This window comes from Styela clava, chromosome 5 (assembly GCF_964204865.1).
Source record: "Styela clava chromosome 5, kaStyClav1.hap1.2, whole genome shotgun sequence".
Classification (NCBI taxonomy): domain Eukaryota; kingdom Metazoa; phylum Chordata; class Ascidiacea; order Stolidobranchia; family Styelidae; genus Styela; species Styela clava.
The window spans coordinates 9,890,934-9,906,259 of record NC_135254.1 but is presented as its reverse complement, the minus strand read 5'-3'; the positions used below and the strand labels follow the sequence as shown (position 1 = coordinate 9,906,259).

The following is a 15,326-nucleotide window of genomic DNA, read 5'->3' as shown; positions in this document are numbered from 1 at the left end:
AAATCAAACAAAATGTTTTTTTTTGTTTTAATCCACGAACTGCCTAGAGACTGATATGAGCTCAATAGACAAATTGACAACAGCACGACAAGTAAAAATGGCACCTCTGTTGAATATTCATTGTTGAAACCAATTCATTGAAACCTGAATTTTCGGTATTTGGTTGAAATACACAAATCGTCGGTGAAATGCTACGTCTCAAAATCCTAAATACACCACGACAATCAAATTATCACCCCTCTGTTGTTTCAACAAAAAACGATATGGCTGTAAGCTCTAGTATTAATTAATAAAATGCGTTATCCACGAATAACAGATTTAAATGATAACGTTTCAAAATGAATGACGACGCAACTGGAAAGCTCCGTTGGAATTACCGAATCCTTGTCCATAATGAAACTAAAACATTAAAATGAATAATGAGTATCATCCACCTGGTATTCGACCGTAATTTGATTTAGACAATTTATTATTTACTGCGCGTAGTCTATATTTGTGCCGTTTGTTGAAATCATGAGCAGCACGTATGACAAATATTACGAATCGTGAGGTCACAATTACAATTACACAATTACAATTACAAACACAATTACTGACAAATTCTAGTGATTGAAACAAGCTTTTTTTTACAGTGTGAAAGTTAGCCAAACAATCTGTTGATAGTGTTCAACATGTTATACTAATAAACGCTATTCTCCATATTACGAATATATATTTTTAATAATCAACGTGTGGGATATAAATACACTATTGAATAACATATTCAAAGCGCTTGATTATTCAATGAAATGATATCAATCGAATAAATAATGTATAGAAGTCGAATCTGGTATTTGATTTTAAATCCTATGTAATGATCAGTTTCACAGTTCACTCCATATTTGATTGATGAACAATCAATATGGCCGACGCGACCTGGTACTTACGTTTAGGGATTATATACAAAATGGGCTCGCTAAAAGACATCTATTCAACAACACATTTATCAAATTTGAAAAAAAACCTCAAAATAGTGTTTTTCTTGACCTTTTCCGATTCGCATGGTTGTAATGTTTTAGGCTTGCTCTTATTATTTCTTTATCATGGTATTTTTCTGATAATTTACAATAAATTGTTCACATTGCAGTTATAGTATACGCAGAAAATGTTTCAAAAACTTCAATTTTGACTTTTGCAAGATGTTCCTTTCACTTAATTTTGATTGACTGAAAACGCTCATTTTCGGTTAAAAAACACATTTCAGACATAAAACAGAAGATGTAACATGCAATGCATCATGTGCAAGTTTTACCAGGTGCGCACGTTAGAACAGAGTAATAACACGATAAGTAAATACGTTATACGTTGAGTACGTCATACGTTATGTAAAATCAATGCAGAAACTTCATCTGTACTGAAAAAAAAAACATTTATACAGTGCCCTCATAAGAAAAATTGATGGAAGATCTCGCTATACTGTTTTACTTTTAGTGCATTATTGGTCGTGCGAAATACTTTCAAATGACTTTTATTATATGATCATTTTTACTTGTTTGCAATATGCTGGTTCAGTGTTTCCCAACCAGAGTCCGCGGAGTGTTTGAATGAGTCCGCAACGAGCCAGAAATTCACGGCGGGCTGAAAACATTATTGCGAAACTTAACCATCAGCCAAGTTACAATTTTACGTTAGAATTTAAATTAAACATAAAAAGGCAAGTTTATTCATGCACATAACATTAGTCGATTCAATATTTACTGGATACTGAGTAGGGCTGGGCATATATTCAACTATTATAATAGCAATTTACTATTCGAAAATTTGATAACAGGTGACGCGCAGGTCACTTTCGCGTCGCTTAATCAAACGATTGGATTTCACAACTCACTTCCGGATTTCCGACGAAAACACGAGTCGGCACACGCGTGGATAGATACCTTAATGGTGTTTCTCGCGCGCTTGAACAACTAGGAATAATGTTTTTTTTTTTCTGGTAGGTATCAATGTTGGCAACCTAAATTTTCTTAATTGAAAAGCGGCAATACTAAAAATAAAATGGATAACACCATAAGTTTTGTTTTATGATGGTCCACGACAGATTAAAAACGCTTTTTTATACATTGCAAATCGCAAAATTTCGGTGGCTGCTGTAGTATACTGTAATAAGGGCTTTTTCCCTTAAAATTATTTGCTTTACTGTCTCGACACTGGTACGTGCAGTACTGGAGCGCCGTACGTGTTGTACAAACAGCTCAGATTTGTCGAATTTAAACGCTTTTTTATACATTGCAAATCGCAAAAATTTGGGTGCTACTGTACTAAGTGCTTTTCCCCTTTGGATTATTTGCTTTACTGTCTCGACTCTGGTACGTGCAGTACTGGAGCGCCGTAAGTGTTGTACGAACAGCTCAGATTTGTTGAATTTACAAAAACACGAATCAAAACAAAATATAATCGGGCACTTCACCACGCATTTTTGTGTCCACGGATTGTCGTGATATTTCTTGAGTAGTATTGCTTTTATTTCGTCAACACAACCGCAGATTAAAATGATCACAACTAAATTAATATTAAAACAGGGCGATGAATGTTTTTTTTGATTTACTAATATATATACATTGATTATATTTTTATTAAATACTAAATCAAGTTGTACTTTCTGGAAATTTATAGCAGATAGTAGAAATTTTCTAACGGCGATAACAAATTCGCAAGATCGCAAAAAAATATGTATCAAAACTAATATAATCGGGCAATATATTCTCATATTATTATGTTTGCAGATAGCCATGGCATTTTAAAGAAGTAATGCTCTCTCATCTTGTCATAAGTCGACGCGACCGCGGTGACCATGAACACAATTAAATTGAAATAGAAAGAAATTTTAAATTCTCGTCGTTGTCATGGATTGAATATTGTGCGACAGAAATGGCCATACACACTAGAAACTCGACTCTTTCAACAAACGCGCAATTGCGGCGAATTTTCGATTTTGGAAATCGTAAAATTCTGTTGTGTTTGGTTTTATTACTTTTTCACACCGAGTACATTTGCAATAAACGCACGTTGAGTCCGCAAAGGTTTTCGCCGGTGAGAAAACAGTCCGCGACCAAAAAAGGTTGGGAAACGCTGTGCTAGTTTCACAACTTTCTCATTTTAGTCTCCTTTCTTTGCTCTAAACGCGGATATGAATTTACATAAAATGTCGTCATGATATTGTACTTTTGACACACAGTCGATCATTGTAAACGCATGTTCGAAAAAATGCATATTCAGGAATAGCAAAAATTGCTGAAACTTCTATACAGACTACCGAAATAATTTTAGTAAAACAAACATGATAGCAAAAACAACTTAAACTTATTTTTCACTGAGCTCACGACAACCACTTTTTAAAGACAAGTCAAATGCGGCAATTTCTACTTTTTTTAAAAAATAAAACATATATCCATTTGTGTAAAATAAATTTTCAGAGTTGTCTCTTTCGCGACTGAATTCTTCATAAATTATTTCAAATTTTTTTCAAGTTCAAATTTGCAAATTATACCTTCTGTGGATATCAAAACCTCTTTAATACGAAGAAAACAATCAACCTACACGGACGCTAAAATAAACAAATCAATTTACAATTGTTCACTGTTCTGTTGGGATAGTATATCATATTGCGTGAATGTATGATAAATCAAACAAAATGTTTGTTTTTTGTTCTAATCTACGAACTGCCTAGAGACTGATATTAGCTCAATAGACAAATTGACAACAACTCGACAAGTAAAAAATTGCACCTCTGTTGAATATTCATTGTTTTAACTCAATATTTATGGTACCCACATTAGCGAAGAATTATCTCGAACTCGCTTTAGTACAATCTATACTAAGAATAACTTTTCATTCTATTACACTAATCTATGCTGACATAAGTAGATTATGATAATCCAATATCAATGAAACATATGATGTTGCATGTCGTATATTATTAATATCAATATAATTCGATCTGGTACCTCAATATTAATCTTCCAATTACTATTATCGATTGAAAAAGCCAAACATAAGAAAAAACATATCGTCATTTATCAAAATAACATTTAGAAATTGGTAATTTGTAAAAATATTCAAACAAACCAGAATTTTCGGTATTCGGTTGAAATACACAAATCGTCGGTGAATTGCTACGTCTCAAAAATCTAAATACACCACGACAATCAAATTATCACCCCTCTGTTGTTCAAACGAAAAACGATATGGCTCTAAGCTCAAGTATTAATTAATAAAACGCGTTATCCACGAATAACAGATTTAAATGATAACGTATTGAAATGAATAACGACGCAACTGGAATGCTCCTTGGAATTCCCGTGTGCTTGTCCATAATGAAACTAAAACATCAAAATGAGTAATGAGTATCATTCACCTAGTATTCGACGGTAATTTAATTTAGACAATTTATTCTTTGGTGCGCGTAGTCTATATTAGTGCTTATTGAAATCAGGAGCAGCACGTATATGGCAAGTATTACAAATCCTGAGGTTACAATTACTGACAATTTCTAGTAACTGACTCAAGATTTTTTACAGTGTTGAAATTTAGCCAAACAATCTGTTTATAGTGTTCAACATATTATAGTAATAAACGTCATTCTCCATATTATTTTAATAATTAACGTGTGGGATATAAATACGTTATCGAATGACATGTTCGAAGCGCTTGCATATTCAATGCAATGATACTAATCGAATTGATAACGTATGGAATTCGAATCTGATTAGATTTTAAATACTATGAAATGATCAGTTTCACATTTCACTCTATGTTTGATTGATGGACAATATGGCCGACGCGCCTATTTAAGTAAGTTTAGGAATTATATGTTAAATGGGCTAGCTAGAGTACATCAATTCAACAACACATTTATCATATTTGACAAGTTTTAACTTATTTAATTTGAAAAAACCTCAAAATTATGTTTTTCTCGACCTTTTCCGATTTGTATGATCGCAATATTTTGGGCTTGCTTTTATTATTTCTTCATCATCGTATTTTTATTTTTTGATAATTCACAATACATTGTTCACATTGCAGTTGTAGTATACGCAGAGAATGTTTCAAAAATTCCAATTTCGATTTTTGCAAGATGATCCTTTCATTTAATGCTGCTTGAATAAAAACGCATATTTTCGGTTAAAAAAAAACATTTCATCATGAGGGATATTAAAAATCCAATTTCAATCTTTTTTCTACATTATTAAAACTTCAATTTTTGCAACAATGCATACGTAATAAACATTTGATATATAACATTAAAGCGCCCCCAACTTTAGCACACAATTCCAACAACAGACAATGTCGCCGTGTTTTCATTTTCATATTCTATAGAAAAAAAGACCTAATATTTGCTTTCATACTTATCGCCAAGTTTAATTGTTAAAAATTACAAAATTTCTATATTTGCGTTAAACTAATTTTCAGGTTTTCATTTATTAATCGATTCAATTTGAGTCGATTATTATTAAAAAAGGCCCCGGGGTCTGACTGCAACTTGTGTGAACCGTTATGCATTTTACATAATTTACTATCTAACAGTCTGATCAACTTAGAGGCGACACAACTGTACACGCGTTCACTGCAGAAACTATCAAATAACCGATTTTGATATCTCTTTGCGACTGCAATGTAAAAATTACTGCATAAAGAAATTAGAGGCCAACATTAGACTAATTAATTATACGAGATATTGCGAGGTCAAGCGTCTAGTGCAGAAAAGACTAGTCCAGCAATTAAGTAATCGAACCAAAATGACTTATAGATTTAAAAAATCTTGTATTCTCAATAAACTTCCCACTGTGCTCCACCGGACCAATCTGTCTGTTTTTTACTAATAAAACACGAAATTTCCCTCCGGAGATTTTGTGGGACTAATCAATATTCTGACGTATTTTCTTTCCAGTGTCAAACTTGGTATAACGTTACTAAAATTTATTAAACTGACATTTCTTCCAGGAATACAAATTTGCATTGTGCCTAAAATGGCGACTCGTAAATAATTTTTGCCTGATTTAGATCTCATGCCTATCTTGCTAAATTTGGAATAAATTGTTTAGAAAATATTCACATCCGCGTATTTTGTTCATATTTAACTACTAAAATATTCTCTAAAGATATCCTCTATAAAAAGGTATTATTTTGATATTATTGCGTTCCGTGTCTGATTTGTTTTCATTCTAAGTTCGTGTCTGTTTGTCGTGTATTTGTAATAAATGAGAAATGACAATTGATAAGACAATTAATTATCAATGAAACTAATTACAGGGGTATCAAGAATTCGTAATTCATCATTCTTATTGTTCTTACCTTTGATAGTTCTTGTTTGTGACAAGCTTTTAAGAAAAGATAAATTTTTTTCAACTGTGAAAATGGCTTAAAATGTCTTTATGACCCTTCCCTCACTTGTTTGTTGATCAATTTGCTGTTCAACTCAAATAACAAGGAAACAAAGAGATAAAGCGTGATTTGCACATCCGCGGATAATTATATAGACAAGCAGGTTCACAACTAAGTTAAAGACTAAATTCTAATTCCATTTAGTGATAAGTATGAATATTCTTGACAAATTAAATTAATCGAAATTTCAAAATTATCCCCAGGGAATACTTATTATTCGGTATTTATTCAAGTCTCTTACTCCAAAAATGAGGAAAATTTATAGTTTTATCTATAGCAAGGTATTCCGTAAAAGAACTATTATTGTCCAAAACTACCTACTGTTTAATCCCCACTCAATCATCTATGTATTCTGTTCAGTATATGAATCTATTTGGTTCCAATTGGGATCAAATAATCTGTTCACTGGTGCTTCTTCTGGGACATATTAATTCAACCACTCTAGTTGTCTGTGGGTCATTTCGATTGGCATCTACTCAGCAACAGATTCTCTATATGTTTTCAAATGTAAGGCGCCATCGTCATATGCTTCTTATTAGGCTGTTCCAGGTTCACCTACACACGAAAGAAGTCGTCTCGTATGACTGTAGTGACTAACTACTTACCGCGAGAATAACCAATCTGTTACCCTCAAGTTGACGTATCACGATGCCCAGGCTCGCAATTTTCTAAAATTCGACTGCAAATATATTTATATAAAATGCACAAAAATCTGGAATCAAAATTCCGAGAAAACCAGCACATATTTATTAATCAAATTTATATAATCTTGCCACAGACGTTAAACTTTGTTACCTTCAGAAAAAGCGGAAAATCGTGAAAGAATATTCTAATTTGTCAGAAGATTTAAACTATTAAAAACTTGCATAAATCTTTATCGTCGACTACTTATCAATCAACCAATAAATCATTTATATATGGCATGTTTGTCTTCAATGAATGGAGGAAGTGAATATTTTGATGAACTTTTATTATGACCCTGTTCGCATTTTATTTAAAAATAAATCCCGAGTTTCACAGATTAATAATTAAAATATTTTCCGAATAAAACTATTCTCGCGTTTGTCTGAGAACCTCCATAACATTTGAAATCGACGTTATTTACCTTTGTCGTGACCCCCTGTTAACTCATGTAATTATTCAATCAAAACCAAGCATAAATCTCAGTCTTTTTTAATTAACAGTTCCGGAAACGAAGCTGCCTTGTTGAGCTGATATATGATATTGCTTGATAAGTACAAGGTCAGGAAGTAGGCTAATAGCCATATTTTATCTACAATTAAGTATTTGTTATCAACCATATTATTATCGCATTATTTGGTTGTGTCATAAATCAGGGACGTGCAACCTGCAGGCCAAAGGCTGTCTACGAGGAAAAATTGTGTGGCCCGCGGAAAAGTGCCAATAGTGTGTGGCACGGGGAACCATTTTTTTTTTATTTAGTTCAATCTGACACGTGCGATGAATCCCAATCGCTTCACGTTGCAACTGATTATCTATGCCTATGAAGTTATGATTAAGATGCCCAATGTTGCTACTCGACATATCGTCTTAAATGTATTTTAACATACGAACCAACTAACTAGGGGTGTGTGGCGTATCTAAGGTGCGGCAAGCATGGCTCGTGCCATAGTCACTGTCTGGGCAGGGGCGCAAAAAGAGCCGAAAGTTTTAATCGTAAAATGTTTTAATGGAATAATTTCGATTTGGAAAGAACTCGTATTTCTACACAAATAATAACGTACATGTATCTCATTTATATAACAGTTATTATAAGTTGTCAACTAACTATCAGGGGAGGAGCATTTTAAACTTTGCCATGGGCGCCATATATTTGCCCTTGGTAGGGGTAGAAAAATTGCATTTTTTTTATCGAATATTTTTAACGAATACGAAATAGTTCTAATCTACAATCGACCAGGACGTGGCGCGTCGTGGTGTTTCTCTATTTTTTTACGTCACCTACACATGTGATTTCTAATAACGAATGATAAAGCATCCTCATTTTGCAGTCTCCTCCGCCCTCTTTGTTTCTTTATTATAATCACACTTTTTTCTTGCCACGTCAAAATTTGTCTGCGCTCAGGCGCTCTTTTCAAATTTGACGCCGTCAGGTGAGCACTGATTTCATGTTTGTGAATTTTTAGGTTTAATGGTTTATGTGCATACCTGTGTCGCTAATTTTTTCATAATCCAACGCTTGTATCTTAAGCCATTTTTTATAGCTATACTAATGCAGTCAAACTATAAACTTTGGTCTACAATTATTGATTCAAATGTCTACAAAGTGGAATTGAGATTACAAGATCTGAAATTGGTGAGATAATCTAAATCGGCAATGATTATTAGAGATAATTTCATTCTTTCAGTTAGTTAGCCCATAGCGTAATACTAAATGATTCCTAGTGTGTAATTATTGAATCAAAGACGACGGCGTAAACAAATGGAGGCGATCGAGAACAATGAAATGTTCAAGTTAGAACAAGTAAGAAACCTAAAACCGTATTCAAATTTACGCTTTGGATATATCCCATATATATGAATTGCCCTATTCTTGCTTTTAGCTTGTGTTAGCTTTTATTCAACCTATATATTGCATCTTAGCCATGTTACATATTTCAGATCGTGTCTATGCAAACTGACTGAACGTAAACAAGCTGCGAATGTTGACATCGGAAACTGCTCGAGTGGAACAAAAATTACGGTTAAAAAACATTCATCAAATTATGGATTACAGTTAGGCCATAATATAGCACCAGATTGACTTGAGAGTATCTTGTGTTGAATCAAAGACCCCTGGGAAGATATGCCTGAGCAATAACGTTTGGACCATTTCATAAATAAGATTTACATCATTGATGATTTAGAAAATCAACAGAGATGCGGTTGTGTTAGGATGTTCCCGATATAGTACAGGTGATATTATTTGCTTAATTTTTTTTTAAATTATTTCAACGGTCACTTCTTTTGTTGTTTATATCCAAACCTTTTTTTTCATGTCAAGACTTTACGTGGGCCCAAGTAGCGTTCTTTTTTTTCATATCTTTCAGTTATACTAATGCAGTTAAGCCTAGGTTTAAGCTACAATTGTTGATTCTGTAACGTGGAAAGTTGTATTGCTGCTATGATTGGTCTTCTATCTGCGTACTTATCCGATAGTCCCGTCGACTACTTACGACTTTAGTTTAGATTAGACTTCTAAAATCTGGACTCCATATAAAGCAATATTTTAATCAGAAGGTATACGTGTTCTATTGGGAATCCTTGAATGGAATAGTTGCGGATTGCCCCCTATATTTCCTACCTTTCCCTTTTTTTTCTCTTTTCTGTCTGTGCTATTTTGGGTTAAGTTGGGTTATTTAAAGGCTTTTGGAATTTCTCCGTTTTGTGGATAAATTCTCTATCTTTATTTATTACTTTTTCGGAAAGAAGGTTTATTTTTATTCAACCAATCAGAAACTAGTTCGTTTCGTTTTTGATAGGAGAAATTTTGGTTGAGCAATATTAATATTATTTCCGGTTTATAGCATCGGACCAGTAATTAAGGTCAAATGTATTGAAAATATATAGCAAAATAGATTGGAATAGCATGGATTTCGTGGAAATATCGATCTCACTGTTTTAAGAACATGAGATCATTGTTTGATGCAGGTGGAAAAATACCTGTGTTCCTTCAAAGGTTGAAGTCCACAATCAAAAATTAGTTCTGCATATTCGATAATTTTTGCAAGGTAACAATTGAAAATCTGTTACAATTCAATTGTCTACTAAGTGGGACTGTCGAGGTGGAATGAAAACGAAAGATACATGGACTAATAGCTGAAGATAAACTAAATAATAATACAGTTTAGGCCATAACATAGTATTAAAGCGATGATTGTTGCCAAAATCCCGACTCGAAGACTCACGGAAATTTAGGTGAAGAGAGGCGATCAAGGATTAATAAGGTAACTGTCAATTTATTTACATTTATAAGTGCACAACCGCATGGCAATATAGTATACAATCTTGGTCAAACCAGGTGTTAGGATTCCGTCAGTGTCATTGTATTGTCTTCTTCTATTACCCTTAACATGAATCTGATTGGATATGGAGGTTTTATACTAATGCATGGGCTCTTGCGCTGAGAAACATATATTTGTTGTAAGTGCACTCAGATTTACATTTTGAATAGTCTTCAAAAATATTGTCGTTTTGGCTGTTCGACAAATTCATTTATTCTAACGGCAATTAATAAATGATTTGACGTCATTAACAGCTTTCTCGTTTCTTTGCTGGCAATTTATATGTTTTTATAGTTATGTTCACTAATGCAGTTAGACTAATATTAGGCCTAAAATTATTGATCTGGGGTAGAATTGGATCACAAATTCTGGAATTGTTGGCATCGGGATCTGCTGGAGGAAATGCGGTTGAATAAACATTTATCCAGTTAAGTATGAAGTATTAGGTTGATATTGATGACTGCGCATCTGCAGTCCGGGTTAAAGTCCTTTCATTCTTTGTAACTTTTGTATTTTGTCAAACCAATACCCTTGTATTCCGTCAACCATTGCAAGTATTTTTGTTAATGAAGGCAATGAGTGGGATAAAAATCTGTCTTACGCAATAAGTAATTCACCCTTTGTAAGAAGTATGCCAGGTCCTATTTTTTGTCTCGTATAGGAATTAAAATTGCGAAGTTTTTCACTACTGGATTGACCTTCCAATTTTTTTTTTTGCACGTGCAGACAAAAGTGGTTGGGAGACAAATTTTCGGCATAGCTGGACATGGTAGCTACAAGTGAGTTTTTATCAACACAGTTTTTAAATATAGCCCACGTGACGATTGATAGAGACGGGGTAATTACTTCTTATTGATTTCAATATTATTGGACACGAACTGTACATATCGTTATGCTAATATGTTGTTGTTTTTTTGTTCGTGTTCATTTTCTTGTTATTATCATCTTTTTGTTTATATTTCAGAAATTTGAAATCGGTGATTGAATTTCTTCAAACGAAAAAGGAAACGTTTTCATTTGGGAAGCTAGAGGAGTGACTTTCCGATACGTCTCAAATATAAGAAAGTATGTAAGTATTTATATTTTTTTTCAATTCGAATGATTTATGATTTATTTTTATGATTTATTTTTGAAACAAACTTCAAAATTCTTTTTTTTTCAAATACTTAACGGGCATAGTCAGAATCCGATGTTTGTGTTACCGATATTGTAGTGTGCAATTAGTCCTTAGTGTATTTAATGGAAGCTGAAAACTGTTTATTAAATTTATGTAGTATTTCCGCTGCGTCTGAGACCAAAAACAAGTATGAATTAAACAATTTAATTAAAGAAAATTGAAATTACCTTCAAAAATTTTCAACGTACAGTGTTTTCTACAGTGATTTTATTTTGCTTCAGGAATTTTCAATCAGTGCTTGAAAGTATCCAATGTAAGTGAGAAACATGTGGAGCAAGGTACGGCTTTCCGGAGTGTCTCAAACACAAGCAAGGTAGGTAACTTTTTATCATAGACTCTTTTTAATTTTATTTCCCTCAACGTTCCGAAACGAGGAGAATTTTGCTCAGTATTTGCTGAAATACCGCTACTAATATTTGTATTTCTTTATTATTAATATTACTATAATGGATAATTATAACACACTTTAAATGGTACAAAAGTGTGAGTGCGCATGATCCATCAAGTCAAAAAATAATAAAAAGTTCCAAATTAGACGAAGGGGGGATTTAACGATAAAGGTTGGAACACTGCTCTAAAATTACTCTTACTCTTTGCAAGTGGCCGTGTTTCATAAATTGAATTCAATTCACACTGAAATTAATTGCTATCATTTATTCCAAGCCGAAACATTCTATATGTACCGGCATAGGCACCTATGTGTTAAGTGAAATAAAAATGAATGCAAAATAACATTGGCGGAGGTCATTTCGCTTTTGCTGAAATCATATAGGCGTTTTTAACTGGGCTGGAATATTTCGGATTCGATAGTTTCTTAACTTGTATTTTATCATGCAGGTTTATCATGCAGGTTATGTCCTGATTACGAGGATAAGCGAATAAGGTGAAAGCGAATCTCACCAATCGACAATTTGTTGAAGTAAGTGTAGATATATATTTGTCTTTCCATAGTTATCACAGTGGAGAGGAAATCCGTAAGACTGCTTGATTACATGGACACAACGGCTTCTCGTCCGGTGATCAGTCCATATCGCCTATCGGGATTAGTTAGCCAGTTATTATTAGTCTCGGATGCATGAACTTAAAATGGCGGAGGTATGACGAAACAGTTGTACGTAAATCACCTCCAGGAGTCCAACAAACCTCTTCCACATAATTTAACCCCATGATTCAAACCTATACCAGAGTATTTAAAGATTCCCATGAATTATTCGTTATCATGTTGAAACCTTGCTGGAGATGCGCGCGTGCTTCAGCTTGAGTTCCACAATCATCAAATACTTCCTCTCTTTGGCCTATTTCTCCTTGTTATGCGTTAGCAAACTCTGGTTTCAGTTTTCTCCAGGTTTATCAGATAGCCCCCCTTTGTGCGCGATCGCCACTGCTCTTTACGATCAGCAACTATTTCTATTGAAGACCGATATCTAACTTTATTTTATCATGCAGATTCTGTCCGGATGGCGGAACAAGTGAATTGATGCGACAACGGATCTCACAAATGATCTGTCTGTTCAAATTAGGTATTTTTATATTTGCGCATTGTTTCAGCTAGAATATTTGATAATATTGTTTTATAGTCGGGATGTCGTTTTATTTAATTAGCAGTCTTGTGTACTTGAAAGTGTTAATAAAGGCTCATTTGTCATTGTTGGGCAAAGTATTAAAATCTAATATTTCATTACCAGTTCAAAAGTTATTCCGTTTAGAGAGTTTTGGTAATGTACGTGAGCTAATATTCCAGTTGCGAAAACGCACTTCTTTGCCCCATTCATTGCTGCTTTTTACTCAATACACTCACGGAAATAACTATAGTTACTGTTGCTATTTGCAGCATTAGGTACACAAACTTGCAGAAGAATTTACTCAAGTTGCCGGTCTGGAGTCCGAAATCGTTGGACATCAGATCGTTTTGTTATTATATTATTGTCATTATTGGGAATCTTTTTCTTGTTTGTGATGAAAAAATCGCTTACTAAAACAATCAAAATTAAAAATTGCGCACCCTGTGGCGTAGTCTACTGTGACAGATTGCATACTCGTATTACTTCGTTTTGGTTTTCGTGTCCATATATTTGAGCATCGCTATCGTGATGTATCGAGTTGGAAGCTTAGTTTCGAATCTTATGAATTTTTGAGTTGTGCAAGTCGATGTTCAAATTTTTAGGATCTGTTTTTCATCGGTGGTGTGAAATGAAATTCCTAATCGCCCTGTGCTATGTTGAATCTGTTTTAATATTTCAGCTGCGTTCTGGTTGGAAAGATCAAAGGACAGTCGACAATCGGACACGTACGTTGAAGAACATTGGAATGAATTGTTGTACCATCTTGATTATATAAACAGTGTATTTTAATTTTTTTTATACAACCATCTTTCTACCCGAGTTTGCCGGATATCAAAGCTTGCCCCACTAGTGGCGTATCTGCGTGAAATAGCGCCTATGGAAATGTTTAAAATGCGCCCTCTTGATCGATCGTTTACTGAAATATTTAACTACGGTTTGTTGCTTTGGGATACTTTTACGTTATTCAAGAAGTTTTTATCAAAATGAGGTTTCGACTATTGTGCGCCCTTATCCAAATGCCGCCCGTGCTCTTGCTATAGACAGTGACTGCAAAAAAAATGGTAAAAACGGTTAGACAGCGACTGCAAAAAATGTTAAAAACGGATAGACCCAGCCTGCAAGAAAATGTGAAAACGGTTAGACAGCGACTGCAAAAAAATGGTAAAAACGGTTGGACAGCGACTGCGAAAAGATGGTAAAAACGGTTAGACAGCGACTGCGAAAAAATGATAAAAACGGTTAGACAGCGCCTGCAAAAAATGGTAAAACGGTTAGACAGCGACTGCGAAAAAATGATAAAAACGGTTAGACCCTGCCTGCGAAAAAATGATAAAAAGGGTTAGATACCCGCCTGCAAAAAAAAATGGTAAAAACGATTAGACCCAACCTGCGAAAAAATGGTAAAATGGTTAGACCCAGCCAGCAAAAAAATGATTAGATACAACCAGCAAAGAGAATAGATGCGGCCAGCAAAAAATGTTGAAACGCAGACTTCAAGACAAAAAAGAACATAGATGGGCAATAAAACAAACATGGTTAAGGGCACAAATATAGGCGATAAAACGAGTCCATGTTTGATTCGTTTTTGTTGGCTTATAATAATCTGCCAAAGTTTAACAAATTACATCGGAACCACCAACAATATCAACTTAAACGTAGAATCTGTAATAAGAATGTGTAAAGTCGTGGTTTGTTGAAGCATGACTGTAGATCAATCTCAACAAATCATCCTGAGCGTTTTATAGAGCCATACAACCATGTTGCCCAGTTTCAACTTGCAATATCATGTTTTTCAACTCTCCACATAAATGCAACATAGAAAAGCACCCGAAATATATAAATTTCGTTTCAATATAGAAATGAATACTTACACCATTGTGTTTATTCATCCTCCACGATTTAAGTCCTCCGCAGTCACTAACACATTCATTATCCTTCCTGTTCATCATCTGGTTTGTCGGCATCATGCTAGCACTTGTTGAATATCTAAGGCAGCTTTCTTGTGCATTCTTCCGTCCAACGCGCGTCGACATTCGTGGGATTGCAACATCGAGCTCAATGGAACAATGTTGTCCCCTTAAAATATGAAATATATAGTAAAACAATGGCCAATAAATTATAAACGTACACATCAGAAAGGGAAAAATCCCAAACAATTGATTA

At 34.1% G+C, this 15,326-nt stretch overlaps 1 protein-coding gene and 1 long non-coding RNA gene across 4 annotated transcripts in view; both read left to right on the top strand.

The window, feature by feature from the left end:
• The window catches only part of LOC120344932 (myeloid differentiation primary response protein MyD88-like), a 179,651-nt gene that overhangs the window by 131,278 nt on the left and 33,047 nt on the right, over nucleotides 1-15,326 (top strand). The gene's annotated exons all lie outside the window — the stretch shown is intronic.
• Nucleotides 10,723-14,239, top strand: LOC120345051 (uncharacterized). 2 transcript variants are annotated; one of them, XR_013475528.1, is made up of 7 exons: nucleotides 10,723-10,851; nucleotides 11,151-11,203; nucleotides 11,389-11,489; nucleotides 11,823-11,914; nucleotides 12,452-12,520; nucleotides 13,048-13,121; nucleotides 13,843-14,239. It is a non-coding gene; the product is annotated as an uncharacterized LOC120345051 (long non-coding RNA). The 2 variants fall into 2 exon arrangements; XR_013475527.1 differs by having other exon boundaries at nucleotides 11,389-11,493.